Source organism: Lepidothrix coronata, unplaced genomic scaffold (genome assembly GCF_001604755.1).
Source record: "Lepidothrix coronata isolate B3197 unplaced genomic scaffold, Lepidothrix_coronata-1.0 Scaffold72, whole genome shotgun sequence".
In the NCBI taxonomy this organism is placed as follows: domain Eukaryota; kingdom Metazoa; phylum Chordata; class Aves; order Passeriformes; family Pipridae; genus Lepidothrix; species Lepidothrix coronata.
In genome coordinates, this window is record NW_016690252.1 from 4,351,909 (window position 1) to 4,372,520 (window position 20,612).

Sequence of the window (20,612 nt, forward strand, 5' to 3'; positions counted from 1 at the left end):
AAGGTAATATTTGCTGTCAATCCGCCAAATGAGGTACAACCCACTAACAGATCAAAGTCCTGTAAAGCTTCTGAGCTTTGGACTTTATTTATTATCAAAGAAATAGATTAACAACCCTAGGCAGGTTGAGTGCTTTGCTAAAACCAGTAAAGAAAAAAAAAAAAAAAAAAAAAAAGAAAAGAGAAAAGACAGAAGGAAAAAATAGTAGAAGAACATATGCAATCGAGAAATAGAAAGTTATGAACTCAGTGGTTTTGAAAACTAGGTTATTAGCAGAGAAATGCTGTTATGCCAGGAAAGTGTTTCTAATGCAGATGAAAGCACAACTGCAAAGCTGTATTCTGGAGTAGACAAGACCAGAGAAATCAGAGTATGAATATGTGAGAAGAATATAAATTATATGAAGCTGAGATCCTCCTCCCCTTCTGGGGGGAAGGGGAGGAAGAAAAACTAATCAAACATCATACACTAAATTGTCTGGGAAAATAACAATCTAATGAATTTATATAATAGAATGTCAGTATGTGATATCCTTGAACACCAGAAGGGTCTGAAAGAGGTTTTGTAAAGTGTAGCAAATGAGATGTGAATTTACAATGTGAAGTAATATAAAGTTCAGTGTGGTTTTGTTATTCGTTACCAGGTGTAACATATAATGCATTAAAAAATACTTTAACTCCTTCCCTTCCCACCCCACTGAAGACATAAACAGAGTTCTCTACCCAAAGCTCTCTTTCCCTAAGTGGACAGAACACGTGCAGAACTCCACTGTTTCTCTCCAAAAACTCTTTGGAATTTATGCACTCACCTGTTCTCTGTTACATTGGAGCCTCAGATTAGCTGTTAAATAACAGTTTAGTGCTCCTATTTAAAACAAATACTCATTTTCATTTTATGCTTAACAGAAAAAAAAAAAAACCCACAACGAAACCCAACGACAAAACCAAACCATAACTTATGCTTCCTATCAAACCTTTTTTAATGTGGCATATATAAAATGGATAAAGTTTCAGCTTGCTTCTATCTGTGGTTTTCTTGTCTTTTTTTCCTTCTCTAGTATTTCTGGCTTTTTGCAATTTCTTCAATTTCAGAAAAATGATACAGCAACAAATCTGATTTAAAATGCAATGTCTCTATACCTTCAATTGGTCAAAATCTCTTCTGTATCCAGAAAGTAATGAAGTATCAAAATCTTTATGCTTTGGTTTTGTTTTGGTTTGGTTTTAATATATGTTTGTTCTTTTAAAATCTTAGAGAAATGAGAAATTGATAAAGTCTTAAAATGTGAAAACATTTTTAAAAGGGGGAAGTAAAATAAAAATAAAAAAGGGAAAATAAAGGTTCAAACCAAAAATTGCATTTGATAAGCTGAGGGAGTGGGGCAAATATGACATCCTAGCTGCTTTAGCTGAAAGGTAAATATTATTGGTTTTTAAATAACAGAATAGCAGTTTGTATGCGTTTATAGCAAAACTGAACTCAACATGTCCATCAATAATTTTTGAAAAGCGTAAGAATGACAGGAAATACATACATATTTTCAATTTTCATTACTGATATCCTGTCTATATGATTCTTTCTGGAAGAAAAAAATATAAAGAAAATTATATTTTGGTTAAAGATTTAGAAGAAAATACTTTTGTGTGTACGAAATTCCATTGAAGTGGGTAATCAGAATATTTCTAATGAGTTTGATGAGAGTTGGACCAAGACCCTTTTCAGAAGGCTTCATTTTTATTTTTATTTTTATTTTTACTTTATTTTTACCTTGGTGTCAGTAAACTTTCACTGTTATCATAGTAATTCATCATTGTTAGCAAGAGGACTATTCCAATCACAGTCTCATACACTGAGAGTAAAATTTGACTCTAAAATTTTGTAATGCTATTAACACTACTGAATCTACTGTGGTAACGACCCCTAAACCTGAGGGGAAAATAAAATTTTAGATCTGATTTAATTTTTATAGCACTTATCCATCAGAACCTGATGCAAATATTTATTTCAGCACTAAGACTGATTACTATTATTTCATTTATATACATTTGTCTGATCACTTGGTTGTTGAGCTACTGTCTGTCCATTTATAAATAGCAGCAAATAAAGAGACTGAAAACATAGTGATGCAATGAAGGCAACTGATTTTTAAAAAAATATTAAGTTCTTGCATTTGCTTATAGATATATGAATTTGCTAGGCTACCCTGCTTACAAAAACTTGTTGATGCACAAAGAAATGGCAATGAGAGGAGGATGTCCATCCTGAAATGAATATGGAATTTTCCTTCTGAAAACATAAGTACTCTGGTCGTGTGTATTCAGGTAATTTCACATTCTGAGATTTAATAAGGCTGTTATTTATATTTTTGGGGGGGAGGGAATGAAGTACAAATGAACTTGTCAAAAATTTCAGTTTGTAATTTTGGTTTCTGTTATGTTATTTGACTTCCCTTTCCCAGTTAAAAAAAAAAAAAAGGAATTAAGAAGCTAATTAAAGTTAAAAGAGGATTTAACATCTATCTGAACTTTTCTGAAAACAAACTCAGCTTGCAAATATAATTTGTTATTTGTGGTTTTCTCATGTGCAGGAGAAAATACATGTAGAAAACGAAACTAATAATTTACATTTCTCTGGGAAATTTTCTGTACAAACTTTACCATGATTTGCAATACATTTACTTTAATACAACTTTATAATTACAGTTAAATGGATATCTGTACACTAAATGATTAAATTCTGCTTTGAGGTTTTTATGTGTTATTTGTTGGTTTTGTTTTTTTGATTCATTGAGGATTTTTAGCTTTAAAATCTTACAAACCTGTTTTAGCATGATTTTTTTCTTAGGATAGTTGATTTTCTTTTCCTTTATTTTTCTATTAAAATTTTCAGAAATGAAGCTTTTATCTAGTTTTAGGAAAGAAATTGGAAAAAATTGCATTGTTTCCCCATACTTCACACAGAATTATGAAAAAAAAATTAAGTAAACATTGTATAATGTTGGCTGTGTAATAAGGCTTATGACTAGAGTTAAATGGGGAACATTCATTTTATTTTCTACCTTATTTGGTCTTGAATTTTAATCTTGATATTAATTTGCAGAAAGACAGGCAACTGAGAATTTCAAAGATGAATTAAAATTCATAGAAGAAGAATGAATAAGATGAATAAGGTAATTTTTTTTAAATAGTGTTTATATACACAGTAGAAGTTGATCTCTAATAAAGACTAAATCCCTTTATTCTTCATACACTTTTGTAACCAGAAAAATCCTAAAGAAAAATTTTGTTTTCAAAGTAATCTGAAATGTACTAGCTCCAAATAGAATGCTAAAGCCTACATGCATTCACAAAAATCTATTTATAACAAAACAAAAAAATAAAATCTAGCTAAAACGTTACGGGGGAAAATCATCTTTCATCCACAGGAGAGTCATAATCAACTAGTTATTCAAAATAAGTTCGTAGAAAATGTGTCACATTTTGTATAATTGAAGAGTGTGTGAACTCCTTGTCTGGGGTGATGTAACAGGAAACACTGATGCAGAGGTATCAGAATTGCAGAGCAGTGAATGGCCACTGGGATGTTGGGAAAAGCTCTTCACCATGGATAAGTTAACTCATGAGCCAAAGGCAGTCCTAGAGCAAAGCCCAAAAAAACTGAATGTCAGGAGCTCTGACAAAGTTTGACTCACTCAATTTTTCCTTCTTGTGTTTTCTCTGGAGGGACAAAGAAGCCAAAGTTCACATCAAAATTTGAATTTTCCTCTTGCACTGCTGCCCAAGTTTCACTGAATAAAATTAAGGGCTTCCCACCAAATAAAAATCCTTCTGTTTCCATGGGGAAGGAGCTACCAAGATACAGCCACTGAGATATTCAAATCTACTGAATGCTGAGTTTGTCAACCCCTGTTTAGCTGATAACACAGCCGTGCAATAGCCAACTTCTGCACAAATCATATGTGCAGACTGTGGGTTTGGGTGTCAATTGTGTCACTGCAAACCTGCCCAATTTTATCTTGGAGGTATAAATATCTCAGAAAGTTTTATTCCTATAACAGCAGATCTTTAATTAAATAGGATATTGTAAAATAAATAAATGCATCTGTAAACATGCTGGAGGGCTGAAGGACATGTTTTTATTTATATGATTTTAATAAAAGATATGTTATTAGTTAAATCCCTGTGCGAGTAATCTAATATATAAAATGCAGTACAAGAAAGTGGTGTCTGTGTGGTACAGCTTTAACCAATTGTATGTTTTCATTTCAAAAATATTATTGCCCCATTTTCTCTTCTTCTCCTTCTTCTTCCTCTTCTTCTTCTTCACTTCCTCTTCTTCTTCACTTCTTCTTCTTCTTCTTCTTCTTCTTCTTCTTGCCTCTTCATCCTTTTTCTCAAATCCTTTTAATTTAACAAACATAATCTGATTTAGCCTGGCCAGACTCAAAACAGGCTACCTAGAGAAAAGTACAAAAAACCCCTTTGTGGACAAAGCTGAGTGGTTTGTTTTTTTTTTTCCCCAAAAAGATCTTCTCTATCTATTGTCTCTAAGTTAGATGTTGCTCTGACTTGAATAAAAATACTCTTTAATATCCTCCCTACTCATTTCTGTCAGAGATATTTAATATTTTTTTGACAGTCCTTTAAAAACACCCTCCAGAGGATACATTAGCCATTTAAGTGCTAATAACTTTAAAAACTGTGCCTAAATCCTTGGTCCCCTGATGATGAATCCCTCTGTCTACTTGCACCATGTGTGCAAAAGGGTTTTTCTCCATCAGTCCCTTTTTAGTTAGTTCTATTTCATTTAATGTCTCCATGGCCTTGATTACTGCCTGGCAATTCCAGACATCTGTCTACCTATTTCTGGCTGTTTCTTTGTCATGATTCTGCTGTACACCTCACCAGCTTCTCGCCTACGAAAAGCAGCTTAAGAACAACTGGAGTTGATTAAAACCTCGCATTAATTCTCAGCTCAAGGGACCAGACAGGGTGTTTTAATTTTTGTGCTAAACTTTCCAGTGCAAAGTCTTGCAGAGAGCTGCGGGTGCTGGTGGTACAGGGCTCTGGTACAGGAAACACATAGACCTGTAGAAATTCAGACAAACTTGGTTCATCCTTAAGGGTTCAGCTGCTTCTCCTGTAACACATCATGTGTGCAGATGTACTTCACACCAGAGTAATACCCGGGCTCTTCCACTCAATATATTATTACCTCTGGATCTGAGGAATTCATAATACACTGAAGTGGCTTCCTCCCATTAAATGTATGAAAAAATAAAGAAAAATCATTTATTTTTCTGTTGGTTCAAACATATCCCCTCGTCTTTTTTTTATTGTTATTATTTTTACCCTTTGCTTAAACGTTGAAAACTTTCTATGGAGATTGAAACTGCCCTTGGTTTCACTTACAAGACACAGTTTAGACTTATTTTTCCTGCAGTGAAAACAAAGGGTTATAATAATTCACAATCATAACTGCAGCAGAAATGCCTAGCTTCCCTCTGCAATACCAAGCAGACCTTTCCCTAGGATCACATGCTATTTAAAGTGTTTCATTTTCTCCTGGTACAAGCAGAAGCCTCATCAAAACTGTGAATTTCAGATAAGCGTTTATCAGACTTTTGCTGTAACCATCTCAGAAATGAGCTGTCATCAGCAAATTTAATCTGTCTCTGGCTGCTTTAATTGTTAGCACCATTTCTGCCAAATCCTTCACAGTCCTCATAGCATGGAAAGTTTCTTTAAGACTTTTAATTCAGTCAGCAAAGATTGCACACAGTATTTTTTTTTTTTCATATTTATGACTTACACATTTAAAAAGGTGGAAGACCTTGATTGAACAACTGAATTATGGAAATGCAACTGCATCAGTAGTATTAAATATAGAGTCTGAAATGTGCAGCTGAGAGGGTTTTGGGAGAACCCTGCCAGCAAGAGTAAAGCTCTAGAAAATATTTTGCTTTATTTGGAGTGAAGATAAACAGAAACATATTTTCTTTAATGCTGTGTGTCATGGAATTTTACTGGTGTCTACAAATAATTACAAACAGGTCCCAAGTATAAGCATGATGAAGGATGAAAAAAGATGGTCTTATGCTTAAAGTTGCTGCAGGAGGCCTCAGCAAAGCTGGGTTGAACCTTTCACTTTGCCACAGGCTTTCTGCGTGACCCTGGGCAACTTACTTTGGCCTGGATTCTCAAAGGATTCAGTGATATAAAAATCTTGGGAGGCTGCGGGAATTAGGTGCCCAAACACTTGTGTGTAGGTGACCCCAAATGCCTGGTCCTACCCGTGAGCACTAATTACTGCTGGATTTTTTTCTGCCATTTGGTTGCTTACTCAGCGAGCACTGTGAGACCTTCCTGCAGCTCCTCAGAGGCCATTTCAGATCTGTCACTCCCAAATGTAGACTTTTTTAGGTATCATCCAAAATTCTTTCACTGTTAAGCTCTTCTTATGAATGGTTTATCAATATGTTAAACAATGTACATGGGAACTAAACCAAAAGGGGTTTCTTTTCCTTTTCTACAATGAGTCCTGTGACAGTGAACTCATAAATCTAAAGCTAAGTGGATGATGTGTAGTGCACAACTAGATAAACAGAGTATGCTTATATATATATATATATATATACATATGTATAACTGATACATATATAGAGAGAGATCTCTATAACTCACATATTATCTATCTATATATGTATGTATCAGTGAGAGACTATGGTTGCTCTCCAGACGAAGCTCTGGACCTTCCTGACAGAGCAAACTTTTTTCTGGTTAATTTAGGTATTCACAGCACGTATGAAGTTGCTTTGTTATAACAGCAATTACAAAAACTTCCCAGGCAATCTGTTCCAAATACAGTTAAACACTGGGATAAGACCTCTTGAATTTTTATCCCTGGACAGTTTTAAAGTTAAACATCTCCCAAAGATGTAAAAACTTCAACTGAGAAAGAAATTACTAAGTTATGTCTGTATTAGTAAAACTGTGATTCATGGACAGCAGTGGGTCATTAGGCACCAATAAACAGTCCTAGCTGATGACTATACTCAGCATGTGGTGGGAAACTATCAAAGAATAGAATTAGATTTATCTAATTCCAAAGAACTAATTTGCTGAGTTTGGCTTCTTTCTCTTTATTATTTCATATGGTTGGCATTTGAATTTCTTTATTTTTGTGAAACTTGTTTTCCTCTACGAGGATCTTGCAGAGTCCACGGTAATCTGTTTTTACTTTGAATGTGTGCTTGTTCATTTGGTTGTTTGCTTTGGATAATTACATCCCTCCTGCCATATCATTCCCTTTTGTAAACTATGGGAGTTACTAATGCAGCATGATTTGCAAATTCAGATTATTCTAAATGAATATGCTATTTGAAATTCACTTCGTGCAATTTCAAGCATCCAAGTTTATAATATGCTTTTGCATTCATGCCAATAAAGATCAAATCTGAATGCTCAAAAAAAAAAGTGAAGACAAAAGGATATTTCTTTAATTCTTCCATCTGATTGGAGCCTTTTATTTTGATCTTGAGGGACAGCTGCTTCTGATCTTGCCCCAGGTTTTGTGGTTCTAACAGGATTTCTCTTGTTGAGAAGTTTGAAACTGTCAATGATATTCCAGCCCTCTCAGCTTGGTTAAGGCAAGCTCTAGAATGCTGAAACTTGGAAGATAAAATCAAGAATTTTCTATTCTGACGCATTTTAATAAATTCAAGGCAAAACTGAATAAAATGAAAATTGGTGTTAAGTCTACACATTTTTGTTCTCCCAGAACATGTGACATCATACTTACTATGAAAGTCAAAAGGAGCTTTGTCTTCAAACCTAGCAGATGAAGAGAATGTCCATTGATGATATCAACCATCCTTTCTGTGCCAGCAGGAAATTGTTCCTAGTCCTTAACAGGAGCTCATGTCTTCTCCTCTCCATCTAATCCAGGAAGATGTAGGATATCTGGGGTACAGTGGAATATTTCATGACACCTGCTAGGCAGTAAACATGCATAATCTATCAAAGTCATGAGCTGACACGTTATGAATTCAGTCACAACATGTCTATTCTCTCATAACACGCAAATATTGAGACACATAATTTAAGCAATTTATATATTGTTGTTGAAAATATGAAATATATTCCACTACAAAATTTCCTGAAAGCATCAAATATCAACAGTTAGTAAACTCCCAGAGGAAGTCATGCCCAGTGAATGGTTTCAGGAAATCGTGAAAAATTGCCACAGGAACTACCAAGAGAGTCATTAACATAATGACAATATGTTTTTCTCATATATGGGAATGGACCAAACAGGGATTCTTATGTCACAACCATATTTTAATGGTATCTCTTGTGGTGGTGGGAAACAGTTTTCCCCCTAACGTTATAAAATGGTAAAACACCAGGGGGTGGTGACCCTTGAAGATTTGAGCCAATGAGCGCTTCTGCAAAATATAAACATATCACAAGCAGAACGGAAGAGAAGGTTAGTTGTAGTTGTTGTGGAAGAGGTAGCCATGTTGTGAAAGCCACGAGGAAGGGGCTCGGAGCCCCTTGGGGCCTCTGGGCCCCCTCCAGCCCCTGGCAGGGGGGCTACAGAGACTTGGAACAGTGTAAGACTGGGCTAAGTATCTGTAGCTAAGAGCTGGGGGATGTTTCTTCACTGAGAGCAGCAGCAGCAGCAGCAGCAGTGGCAGAACTACACTGACCGAAGAAACGGTGGCAGAGAGCCAGAAGAGATAAGACCAAGCAACAACGACAGGCATGCAGCAACACAGAGAGAACTCCTGGAAGGAGAGAGAGAGCTGAGAGAGAGCCAGTAGCAGAGAGAGAACTAGGCTCTACACAGAGAGAGAGAAAGTTGGGGTAAGAACTGAACAAAACAAACCCCAAACCCCTCGGAGACCCCTCCTAGAGAAAGGAGGGGAGGATGGACTTTTAGTCTTGGAGTGCTACAGCACTGCAGGAAGGAGCTGAAAAGCTCAGAGAAGGAATGCGGAGGGGGTGACCTTGGCCCCCCCCACTGCTTGAGACAGAGCACAGAGCTCTGCAAAGGGACTTGAATCTCCTGAAGATACAGACCGTCACGAAGACCCCTGTGCTTCGTGGTATGACGTGGTGACGCGACCATTGTCTGAGTGAATGCAGCCCATGGAAGACAAGACCCTCGCTTGAAGACGAGTGGTCGAGGGATTTGGATACCCCCTCGTGTGTACTGGCAGAGATCCAGCTACAGCTGCTGCGTGAGAAGAGGATAGATGCCTGCTGCCTTAGAGACATTGCTGCTCTGAGAGTAGAAAGGGATCTTTTCCTTCTTCCCTCCTGGACTTTTATCTGGAGGGGAGAAGAGATTTGATCCTTTGTAAATACTTATGTCATGGTAGAGATAATTAAGATTGTATATAATGTATTGTAGTATTTATTTCTACAGTCATTGTAATATTTTCCCTTTCCCCCATTTGAGTCTCATGTGGTGTCTGGAAAACCATCTCACACTGGGCTGAGATATGGGAGGGGGTTTGGACTATGGAGTTGGATTTTGAGGCCCTTAAACCATGACACTCTATATTAATTTTCTTCAAGTGGAAACCTGCAGGCTGTACGTAAACTTTCTCATTCAATATCAAAGCTGGTAGGAGTTCCTATATGATCTCTTTGGGCTGTTGCTCAGAATCATAATGTTGCATTGCATACCCTCTCAGACCTTTTCTATTCCTTCCCACTCACCTGTCATCTCACTTCTTTACTCAATTCTCTAAACATTATAGAGTACTAGTAATGCTTTTGTTGCATCCTTTATATATTTGCATCAAACCCCACACAGTAAGATCTTGGAGGTCTGGGGTTCTCTCTGTCTCCTAGAAGAGAATATAATAGAAGAACTTCAAGAGAGCCAAAGCATATTGATACATAATCAGGACAGAAAAATATGTTATAATTGGATGGAGACCAAACTGAAATGACCTGTGGCATAGTCAGTGCTGTGCCTCCAGGTCTTGATTCCCCAAATCGCCCAGGCTGGGAAGATGGCTAGGCCCTCCATGATTTCGGCCCTGCTGGATTGCCTTGGTTTTTTCCTTCTGTGAAAATCAGTGCACAGAAGAGAAGGAAGAGAGTGAAAACACTGGTACAAATTGATTTCTTTTCCCACCTAGAGGCAAAGCACAGCCAAGATGCACCTTACCCAAATCCCAAAGACCTTTACCCAAAGCACAGAAGTGTTCCCAGGACACTTTGTAGAGACAGAACCTGTTTGTACAAAATGTACTGTTCATAGAGAAGGCCTAATGTCACCACCACCAACAGTTCTTGTAGAACTACAATGTACTGATATACACTGCAAAAATAAAAATTCATAAAATGTAAGGCCAGTGGATATATTATAATCTCTGAAATAATGCTGGCTAGAGCACTACTTGAGTTTGATTCTGTTCCAAGTCTGAGAGCATATATTTCTGTAGACAAAACAGAAAGTATCTAATCTTCATTTAAAGATCTTCACTGAAAGAGAATCCACCAGAACCATAGGCTGCTCTGTTGATTAATTAGCCTCATTGTGTGCTTTTAGACCTGTTGCTTGCATGAATTGGTTTCAGACAGTGAAGTTACACAAACCAGAGGGGAGTGGACTGACCAGCATGAAACATGTTTTCATTTTCCCCACACCATTCCCTCTTACAGAGCAGGACAGAAGCCTCCAAGCCCTCCTCAGCTCAGAAAGAGATCCAGGTGTCTTGGACCTCATGCTTAGGCAAATCATCTGATGTAATATTAACATATAACACTGAATTGCCACTTTTTTCTGGAGGTATTTATCTTTTGAGCTTCTAAGGTAATAATGCAAGCAAACAATAAAGCATTAAAGACAATGAAACATAATAAAAGCAATTATTTAATTAATTTTAAAATAAAATCTTCATCTAAGGAGTTCAGCTTTCTGCTTTTAAAAACACTTTGATTGCTTATAAATTATTTTATCACAATAGCCATTCACCTTGGCAACTTAATTTTATTCTATTATTTTTTTTTTCCTTCCTAGATTTTGATTTTTGGTTGTTTGGAGTTTTTTTCTCTAGACAATGCATCTCAGAAGTTTTCATGCATCTCCTTGACAGATACAAACATTATTCCCATTGTGTCCTTACTGAATAAAAAATTTAAAGTGCAGAGCTAACATTGGAAGATTGACTGGATTCTAAATGAACTTTCTGATACCAAATGTAAAACTAGGGGGAACAGAGAACCAGCAATGAAGAAAAATACAAGGTTAAGTATTGGAAATTAATTAGTGAGTTCATCAACAACAACTCTTTGATGGTCTGAACTGCTTCCAGAAAGATAAGGATACATTGTTTGAGAAAACAATTAAATCCCATCCCATACTTGCATAGAATTATTTCATATTCACATGCAAATCCAAAGACAAGGATACACTCAAAATACTAATGCAGTATGTATGCACAGACTGTTTCTGCTCTTGTTAACACCACTATGAATCAGAGGTAAATTAACAATTGGTCTACAATACAAAATTAACAAGAGGTCTACTGCCATGATACTGAGGAAATGCAGACCATCTATCCTTGTCTTTCATCATTCTTTCTATCTGCAGTAATGTATTGGCTCCCTACAGACATCATTGTTTTGGGTGTTGCATGAACACGCAACCAGGCTCAGAATCTTTTACCAGCAGGATTCAGTCACCCATACAACATGGGTGGACAGTCAGACTATACATCACCTTTATACCTCTCTAGATTCACTTTCATTCTATACCAGCGTGACTCCAAGAGTTTTCAAGACTTTACACAACAAGCTCCATTCCTGCTGCACTACTTGGTGGCAAAGGACAGGAACTCAAATCCAAATTGTCCGTGTGGGATTCCTTGTGTTTTCAGGAATGAGTAGTCAATTTAAAGTAAGCAGGACCAGGTCCTTTCTTCTGCTCTCCAGCTAAACCTGTTGGCTCTGGATGAAGGAAGCAGACTGACAATGAGTAGGTTGGTTTCGAGTGGTGCCTGCTAGAGTTGCTTCCAGGCTGTTCTACCCTTCACCTTTATCTGGGACCCCAATGAGGTATTGAACTGGACTTTGGAGAAGACAGGATCCTTGTCATCATATCAGTCCTTGGCATACAGGGACAGGTACTCCAGCAGGACTTACTGCTGCTGCAGGCAAATGCTAATAGTGCTGACTGTGTGCCTGTGGCAGCACACGCTCCTGTGGAGACTCTACCGCGGCTGTCACCACACAGCAGCAGAGGCCTCATCCACCAGGTTCCTGTGCACACTGAAGTCACTGGGAGTTTACCCCCCAGCTTATTTTCCTCTCTTGACTTAGAAGGAAGCAGGGACTCGTTGAAGTCACCTTCTCTTGCAGCCTGCTATTCTATATCACTTTACCTTTCTGCATTTCTTCCCCAGGATGGGACCAGTGTTTCGCTGACTCTCCTCACTGGTGCCATTCAGATAGCATAGGCTGGGATGTGAGCAGAGAATGGTCTCAAATTCTTCCTTTCAGATAATAATGGGCTGTAGAAAAGGGTTTATTGTTTCTGTGATAATGCTATGTGATGACTAAATCTGGTGAGGAAATGGCCATCCAAGCATTACTGTAATAATGCAAGCACTCATTTATTCATCCTTTGATGAGGTTCCAAAGAACCTAATCAAGTTAGAGACTCTTTATTGTTACTTTTCCTAGGCAGGATTTTGACAACTTATTTGATGTTTAAAGCAGAATGTTTTTAACTGTCAGTTTGGTTTTTATTTTATATTTTTTGACTTGATGAAAAATAAGACTGACTATAGCCACATGTTTCTGATGTGCAACACATCCTAAAAAGAAGTCTTTTTCTTGCACTCTCTTCACACTTCAGTAATGAACATGGGAGACTGTATCTAGAGGTAGGACTCAGTGCAGTGGATTCAAGACTATATGGCCTGAGTGTAGGGGGTTCAATAGCTTGAGTAAGTTGAGGCTACGGTATAATTCCACAGTTGAAGTTCCCCATACATTCAGTATGAAGAAGCAGTATCAACCAGCAGGGGAGGATTACAGCATTAGATATTAAATGTCTCAATTAGCAAGTAGTGGGAATCCTCTCTGCCTTGTTCATCTTTCCTCCCAGTCCCACACCACACACTTCTGGGAATCAGAATTAGAGTCTTAGACTTCTGGGAATCAGAAGAAACTGGTACTATGCAAGCAAAAGGGATTTGGGGTCAATTTCAAAAGAGTTGAGGGGATGATGCATATGGTTTCTTCCCTTTCCAGAGGAAATCAGTGGAAGACAGTGTGACATAAGTCACAGGGATTTACTCATCCTGATCAAATACATTTCTGATTTGCAAAGATACCTCTGAGAAGTGCCCTCATGGCACATCTTCCCTGTAGGGCAGTGTCACAGTGCACTGTTTTATGCATATTTTGTGAAAATATACATAACTTGTAACTTTACCTTCTTTCATATACTGGAAACAATACTTTTTCTGTAGGTAAATGTAACAGTAAAGTAAATACAATTTGGATCCAGTTTTCTGAATTCCTCGATTAGGCCTTGAGCTGATTCCAGGCAAGCAGACTCTCAGACCACCTCAGGTGCCAAGACTTTCTAACATATTTCAGTGCACTGATCAATAGGGTTCTTTTTCCCTTCCTAGCCACACATGCTGCACAAGGTGAAAAAAAATGCCACTGAATTAATATTTATTTTGCAACATAAAAGAGCCCAGCACTATCTACAAATGTTCTAATTAATTGGGATTAATTTCATGTGCAAAGTTTGGCTCTGAAGGTGTTGATGGAGTAATACATCAAAGAGGCTTCACCTCTGTAAAAAATCAATGCTAAAGTAACCTTGATTACTGTCTCTGTTGATGTCACACATAACACTAATCAGTCATCGTTTGCACTGAAGACTATCATGAACAAATATTATTTGTTCTCTTATTGGCGTTTTTGAGACCCAGGGATAATATTCACTGCAGCTCTCTAACAGGAGGTTTTCACCTTAGGGGAATTGTATGAGTTGCTCAGGAGCACATGGTCCAAGAAAAAAACTGAATTATTCTGAAAGTCAAAAATAAGGAGGCATGCAGTGCCATGGAACAAGGAGACCCTTGTCTTCCTCCTGTCTTCTCATCCTTCCCTCTCTTAATCTTTCCCTGCCTCTTGTTCCTTTTCATCTTTGATCTTTTTCTCCTCTCTCTCTTTTTCTCTTCCTTTTCTTCCCCTCTCTTCTCACTTTCTCACACTCAACTCAGAACCAGAAAGTGCATTTGATAGTGGTAGATTTCTGAAGGGAATGCTTTGCAATACAAACAGGGGATCTCTAGAGACGCTGGGTCTGAAATACCTGACCTGTGAGGTATCTAAGCCTAATACAACCAAACAAAATATCAAAGTAAAAGCACCCAGCTCACCTTTAATAAAGCTTACTATTGATTTTTGTGATTGCTCCTTTTGTTCTTCAAAGCAAGAAAACATCTGCCACCCAGCTTCTGCTCTCCTATCCCCTCCTTTTTGATTATTCTTATTACTTTTCAGGCCCTCAGGAGTCCCTCCTTTCACCCTCCAAGTTCCTGTAACTCATTCAATCCCATTTATTTCAGTGTGGCAAGTTCATGCTGCTTCAAGCAGCCCCTGAAACCAATTTCTGTATTTATATTGGCTTCAGGGTATCTTGGATCAACTTTCAAGTATTAACAAGGATGGGTTCACACCTTACCTGGGCTTTCCACAAAGCGCCTCTTGACTGAGATTGTATTCAAGTGACAGCTCTCCCTCCCTGGTTCTTCTTATATGGCAGGCAGCCTGACCCCACACTAGGGCTCAATGAACACTATGGCACAAGCACTCTTTGGGGTTTGTCCCACAGTCCTGCTCCCCTGCTTGTTCACACTGAAGAGCATTGTGGCTTCATCCATGATTTATCCTCCTCCTGGTTAAAAAAAAAACCTGTCCAGGAAGGGTACACTGCAAAACCAGGTATCATCCCAGCATGGGTTCAGACTTAAATAAAAAACACATGTGAGGAGTTGAATTCCAAAACAAATCTGTTCTTTTATAAGGAAATCCTCTGTGGATCAAACTTGTAACAAAGTTATTCCACCTCTACTCACATATCATCTTACTTTTTCCCCTCACATATTGTCTGTGTGCATTCCCCCAGGGATAAAATCCAGTTTATACATATTTGTCATGAGAACAAATCACAGAGGAGAGAAGTTTGAGAAGGCTTCTTGTATTTTTTTCTAGTTTAGATAGAATAAATTAACTCAGAACAGAAAAATATCTTAAGATGCTTCTGTCACAGAAACAGTCAAGCATGACTTATGGATTTCAGCTGATGGAAAACATGTTTAAAAATTCATCATGATTTTTAGATACAGTCTGAATAGCAAGTGTTTATTTACCAGTTGAAAAACGGGGCTTTAGATATCCTATATAGGTTCTGCTTAGTATAGCAGATGGTACCCCTATAGTGACACACTGTTTTCAAAGCCACATTGAGAAAACCTCCTTATTTCAATCCATGCTACATCTGTCCCTGAATAGGATGAATTAACCACAAATACACAAAGAATGAAAACAAATCTTAAACCCAAAATTGAGTGGCTATAAAAATGTACATACTGAAAATGTGCCAGATTCCTTCATTTAGAATAAAGGATGGCATTAAAGCCTCCTAATTTTGTCAAATACACTTCTTCAGAGAGGACAGAAGGCTTGATTTTCATATTTAATGTTGAGTTGTGAACTATGGTCATTTCCCTTGCCTTTGTCAAAACACTAGACAGCAGTGGGGAGAAAAAAACAAGGGGATGGCAAAGGTAGGGGAAATGAAGTGCTGTTGGTGTTCTCAGGATCCAAGGCGACTGGTCAGTCACGGATGGATGCTTTAGGCTGGCAGCCTGGCCATAGCAGATGTTGCTCTGGACCCTGGCTCCCTTCCCAGGTCTGGGATGTCATCTGGTTTATTTAGTCAGGCCCCTTTTCTTTACCAGTCTTTTTAAGACTGGACAGAGCTAGACAGGCTGTCTCCTCTTATCATGCTGATAACCATGCAGTGCAGTAGATCTCAGAGACAAGTGATAAGCAAAGAAAAAAACACATACACACACACACACAGAGGAGCAAAATGGCTGTGGATGAATCAGAAAGAAAGGAAAAAGAAAGTTCAGTTCTTTGTTGATTCAGTGGTAAATGTCCATAGTGTGTCACTGAAGTTATAATGTTTATGAAGACGGGATGATGCATGAGGTTGAGAGACTTGAAAAAACAAAATGGAGATTTTATTTTGGCCCACTCAAGGAAATTTTCTGTATTCCTTTAATGTATGAATTTTTACAAAAATATTAATGAATGGATGAATTATCAGAATGAAAAACATTATCTGATACATTAATTTTAGCCTTATTGTTTATCATCTTTGGTTGGTTTAGTCTTACAGTTTCACTTTTGAATTTTCTGTCAAGCTCTACCCCTCTTCCATCCCAATTTGTTGGGATAAGGGAATTTGCTGCTTTTTAAAATAATCTGACTGATGAGACTATTTTAGGAAAGGCCTGTTGAACCACCAGGACTATGACACCTTCTGTACTGTGTCAGGGCTTGACTGATCCCTTGATTGCTTTAGAATCAATGAAAATTGCTTTGCTTCTTTTCCCTGGGCAGGTAAAGCATTAGAGACCTTGAAGACAGCACCCAAACAAAGCTACATGATTAAAGTACGATTTCTTTGATACACAGTTTTATTCTCAACTCCATACAAATATTTTCCATCTAAACGACATTTGAATAGAAACAATCTGTGGTGAGAGAAAAAAAGATGCAACTTGGAAGGCTCCTTCACTGCAATTTCTTAGACGTTTTCTCAATTTTCAACCATCCTAAAGGTGGTAAAAGTTCACCTATGTTATGACTTACTGCCATAAAAATGGAAAAAAAGTGAGCAGCAAGCAAGGTGACACAGTAATAGATCCAATGCTGAAAAAGGCTTCTTGAAGAACAAAACTGCATTCAAATGCCAGCAGGGATGAAACATTAAACTTTCAATCTATTCCTTAGTTAGTAAAGAATAAATCCTTTTTGTCTTGCAGGTAAGTGAACGCTTCTTTTTGTCTGTGGCCAGGCAGACTATCTGCCATGGGGTCCTGGCTCGCAAGACTCTGTTTGGGCTAGATCAGTAAACAGCCATCCTGCAACTCCTACATAAACCCAGCTTTTCAACCAGCTAATACACAGCTGAAACATGAGCTTAAAAATAGGCTGAATCTAAATAGGAGTCTTAGAAAATCAAGCTGGAAGAATTAAAGGGAATACACAAAGTCTGATAAAATGAAGGTTTGGGGGTTTGTTGTTGTTTCTGTTGTTATTTTAGGGGCTTTGTTTGCACATGTTCTTAATAGATGCTGGTGAAAGGTTGTGTTCCATGTTTCTTTAAGATCATGGACAAGAAAGAAAAGCTGGTAATGGTGTCTTAAGTAGCAACTGGACATGACAACAGCAAAAGTGACAGGGAAAATGACTTGCAGAAGTTTCAGAACATGTCTTGCGTTCAAATGGTTACTTAAATAAAGCTGGAATATTTCTTAGAGCTAGAGATGTAAGTAGACATAAGCATGGCAGGTAACTAATGATATAAGTATGACGAGAAAGTGAAAAGTAAAGAGGAGGGCTCAGGGTATCTAATTTTAGATGCCTACAAGGCATATAACATAATCAGAATCAAGAATTTTAGGTCCTTTCCACAGACAACAAGAAGAAATAAGGCACTTTGAGCATTATTCACCAGTCTCCTGTTAATATCTCCTTCAGGACAAGATGCATGATGCCCTTTAAAATGTTTGGTTCCTTCCATAGACTACAAGAATTTTGGATGTTTGTCTCAGCAGCTAGATGAATCCCACCTCACTGAAAAATTCTATGGGAAGGTAAATGCACTGAGTATGACTATATTAGTGGTTCAGTGCAAAGGAGAGGTATCTTTTCATGTGAATTTGCCTTTCATCTATACTGGGAGCCTTATAGAACCAATCTATAGTGCTCAGGTGCTGTAGGCAAAATTGTTTCCCTCTCAGTGCAACTGAGGCCAATGTCAGACAGCAAGACACCACATGCAAGACGAATTATTACACGTTTACTATATACAACTTTGCATTAAACCCCATTTATTTTCATCGTATTGAATATGCATATGTACAATGTAACTGTGAATCGTGAATGGAAGATTCAGATCATCCTAAAAACATCATTCTCTGTATCTTTTTATAATTAACCAGCAGTATCACAAACACATAGATACCGTCTACATGCCAAGACACTGTGTGGCATTTGCACAATAATTTCAATGACTTCCACAAACAGAAATGTTTGACAAACATAACAAGCAGTGTTGATCTCCAGATGCACAAGGGACATAACAATGATTTCCAGTTGCCCAGCTGGAATTACTGCTTCTGCTTCAACTAGCTTGCCAAACACCTCTCTAATCCTCTGCACTTACTGAAAATAATAATAATAATAATATTGAAGTATCCTTGAAGTCAACAGTCATAAATTGATTGAATAAGAATTAAGTGAAAAATAAGTGAAAGCAGGTCTTCAGCTGGGTTACTCAATTTCAAATGGGAAAACTTTGACAAATTACATGAACAAGCAAGTGAAGTCAATGGAAGCAATGAGTTCAGGGGCTTGCAGTGTGACAGATTCCTCCAAACTCTTTAAGTCAGCAGTGAAAAGTTATCTGAAACTTGCACATCAAGCAAGTGAGAACAAAACTTTCAGAAAAGGTTTCCAAAGGCATTTGGATGTATAGCCACCTCAAAAAGGACATTAAGAGTAAGCATAAAGCCTACGAGAAATTGAGGGAAAAAAAGGATTGATCAGCAAATAAAGGTACACCTTAGAGGTCACAAAGTGTAGAAATAATGTAAGAATTGCCAACAGCCACGCTGAGTTAGGCCTTTCAAAGTATATTAAAACAAATAACAAAAAAAGCTCTTCAGTCACATAAATAAAAGAGAGTAGCAAAAGTAGAAACAGTATCATATACGGCAAGGTTGGGTAGGGATAAGACAATATATGTCTGGTTCTAAGTATTTAGCCTCATTTTCCAGTAAAGAGTCCTTGAAAAGGCCAGAGAGACAATAAAAATATAGAAGTGAAAACAAAGTATCTAAATGCAAGAGAAAGAAAATCAGTACCTTACCTAAATAAATAAACAAACAAATAAATTATAAAGACAATTTAAAAATTACAGCCTTTCTAAAATTTAAATTAACCACTGCCAGTTAAGTATTCTAACTACAGACTAATATACTAAAGAGTAACAGTTGGTCTCTGATCTTATAATGTATAAATTATCTGCTCCTCAGTGACAAAGCTTCAAAGCTTGAGAAGTCATCTCCTATCCTGCCCATTACCCATTTAAAATAGTTTGTGTTTATCCTGGGAATTAGAAAAGGTGAGATTTATACCTCGCTTGGCACAAAGGGACTTGAACAGACAGTGTTGCTGAGACAGAGCAGATGTGGTTCACTTCTGACTAATTTAGGGGAGATAGGGTTTGCCACCTCTTTCTGCTCATTCTGGCCCAATCAACAGGTGCTCAGTCAAGTTCAGTTTTCATATCACCTTACTGAGTTTCAGCTTGAGTCTCTGGATTCTGCCTGTGAAGTTATTCTATAAAAGGTGGGGCTTTTGCACCTTCTCCTTCCTGTGCTCCTCACCCTTTTTCAGGAGAAGGGCTTCTGGCTGTAGCAGGCAATGTGTAACTATTCACCATGGAAACTGAGGAAAGAGCCTGCAGGCTGCTTATCATCTTCAGACTTTCCTTTTTGGCTAGTCCTGAGTAATTGAAGAACTGAGATTCAAGTTTCTTAGTGTTAACATGTGTGGAGGGCATTTGGTGAATTAAGTATGGCACACAGCTAGCAAACAAACAGCAGTCCACTAATATTTAGATAAACAAGATCTTTATGCAATAATCAGATTTCAGGACTTTATACTCAAGTACCCTAAATTTCACGTTGCTTAGGCACGTTCTATCTCTGACCCAACAAATCTGGCCTTCTTTTTGGCACTGTGGCACAGCACAACTGAAAAAAAAAATCAACTCACCCAGGGATTAGAGACACAGGCTTGAATTAAGTTAGATGGAGAAAAATAAAAACATGTTTTAAATCAGACCTCTCATTTCTGGCATGAATGTTGCAGTAGATAAGAGATGAGACATCATTGCTGCCCTAAGCCTGCCAGCTTTGTTCTGAGTACAGAGATGTAGATCAGAGCTCTCCAGGAATTTTAGCCAGGACAGTACTTTGTTTTTAGTGCAAATTTGATAAGTAGTCTGAAAAATATAAGAAAATAAAATGCTCAAGCTATGCAACTCACACAAATTTGAAGACAACTGTTCGAAGACTGTGGAAGCTTCTGCTTTTATTTCAGGGGGATGCTTGGGAGATGTACCTGAGTGAAAAGTCATTTGGAGATATAATTCCATGTGGGACAAGGAGATAGACTGCTGTTATGATAGTTAAAAAAAAAAAAAAAAAAAAAAAAAAAAAGAAAGAAAAAATATTCCCAAGCACTTAGTCTACACAAGAT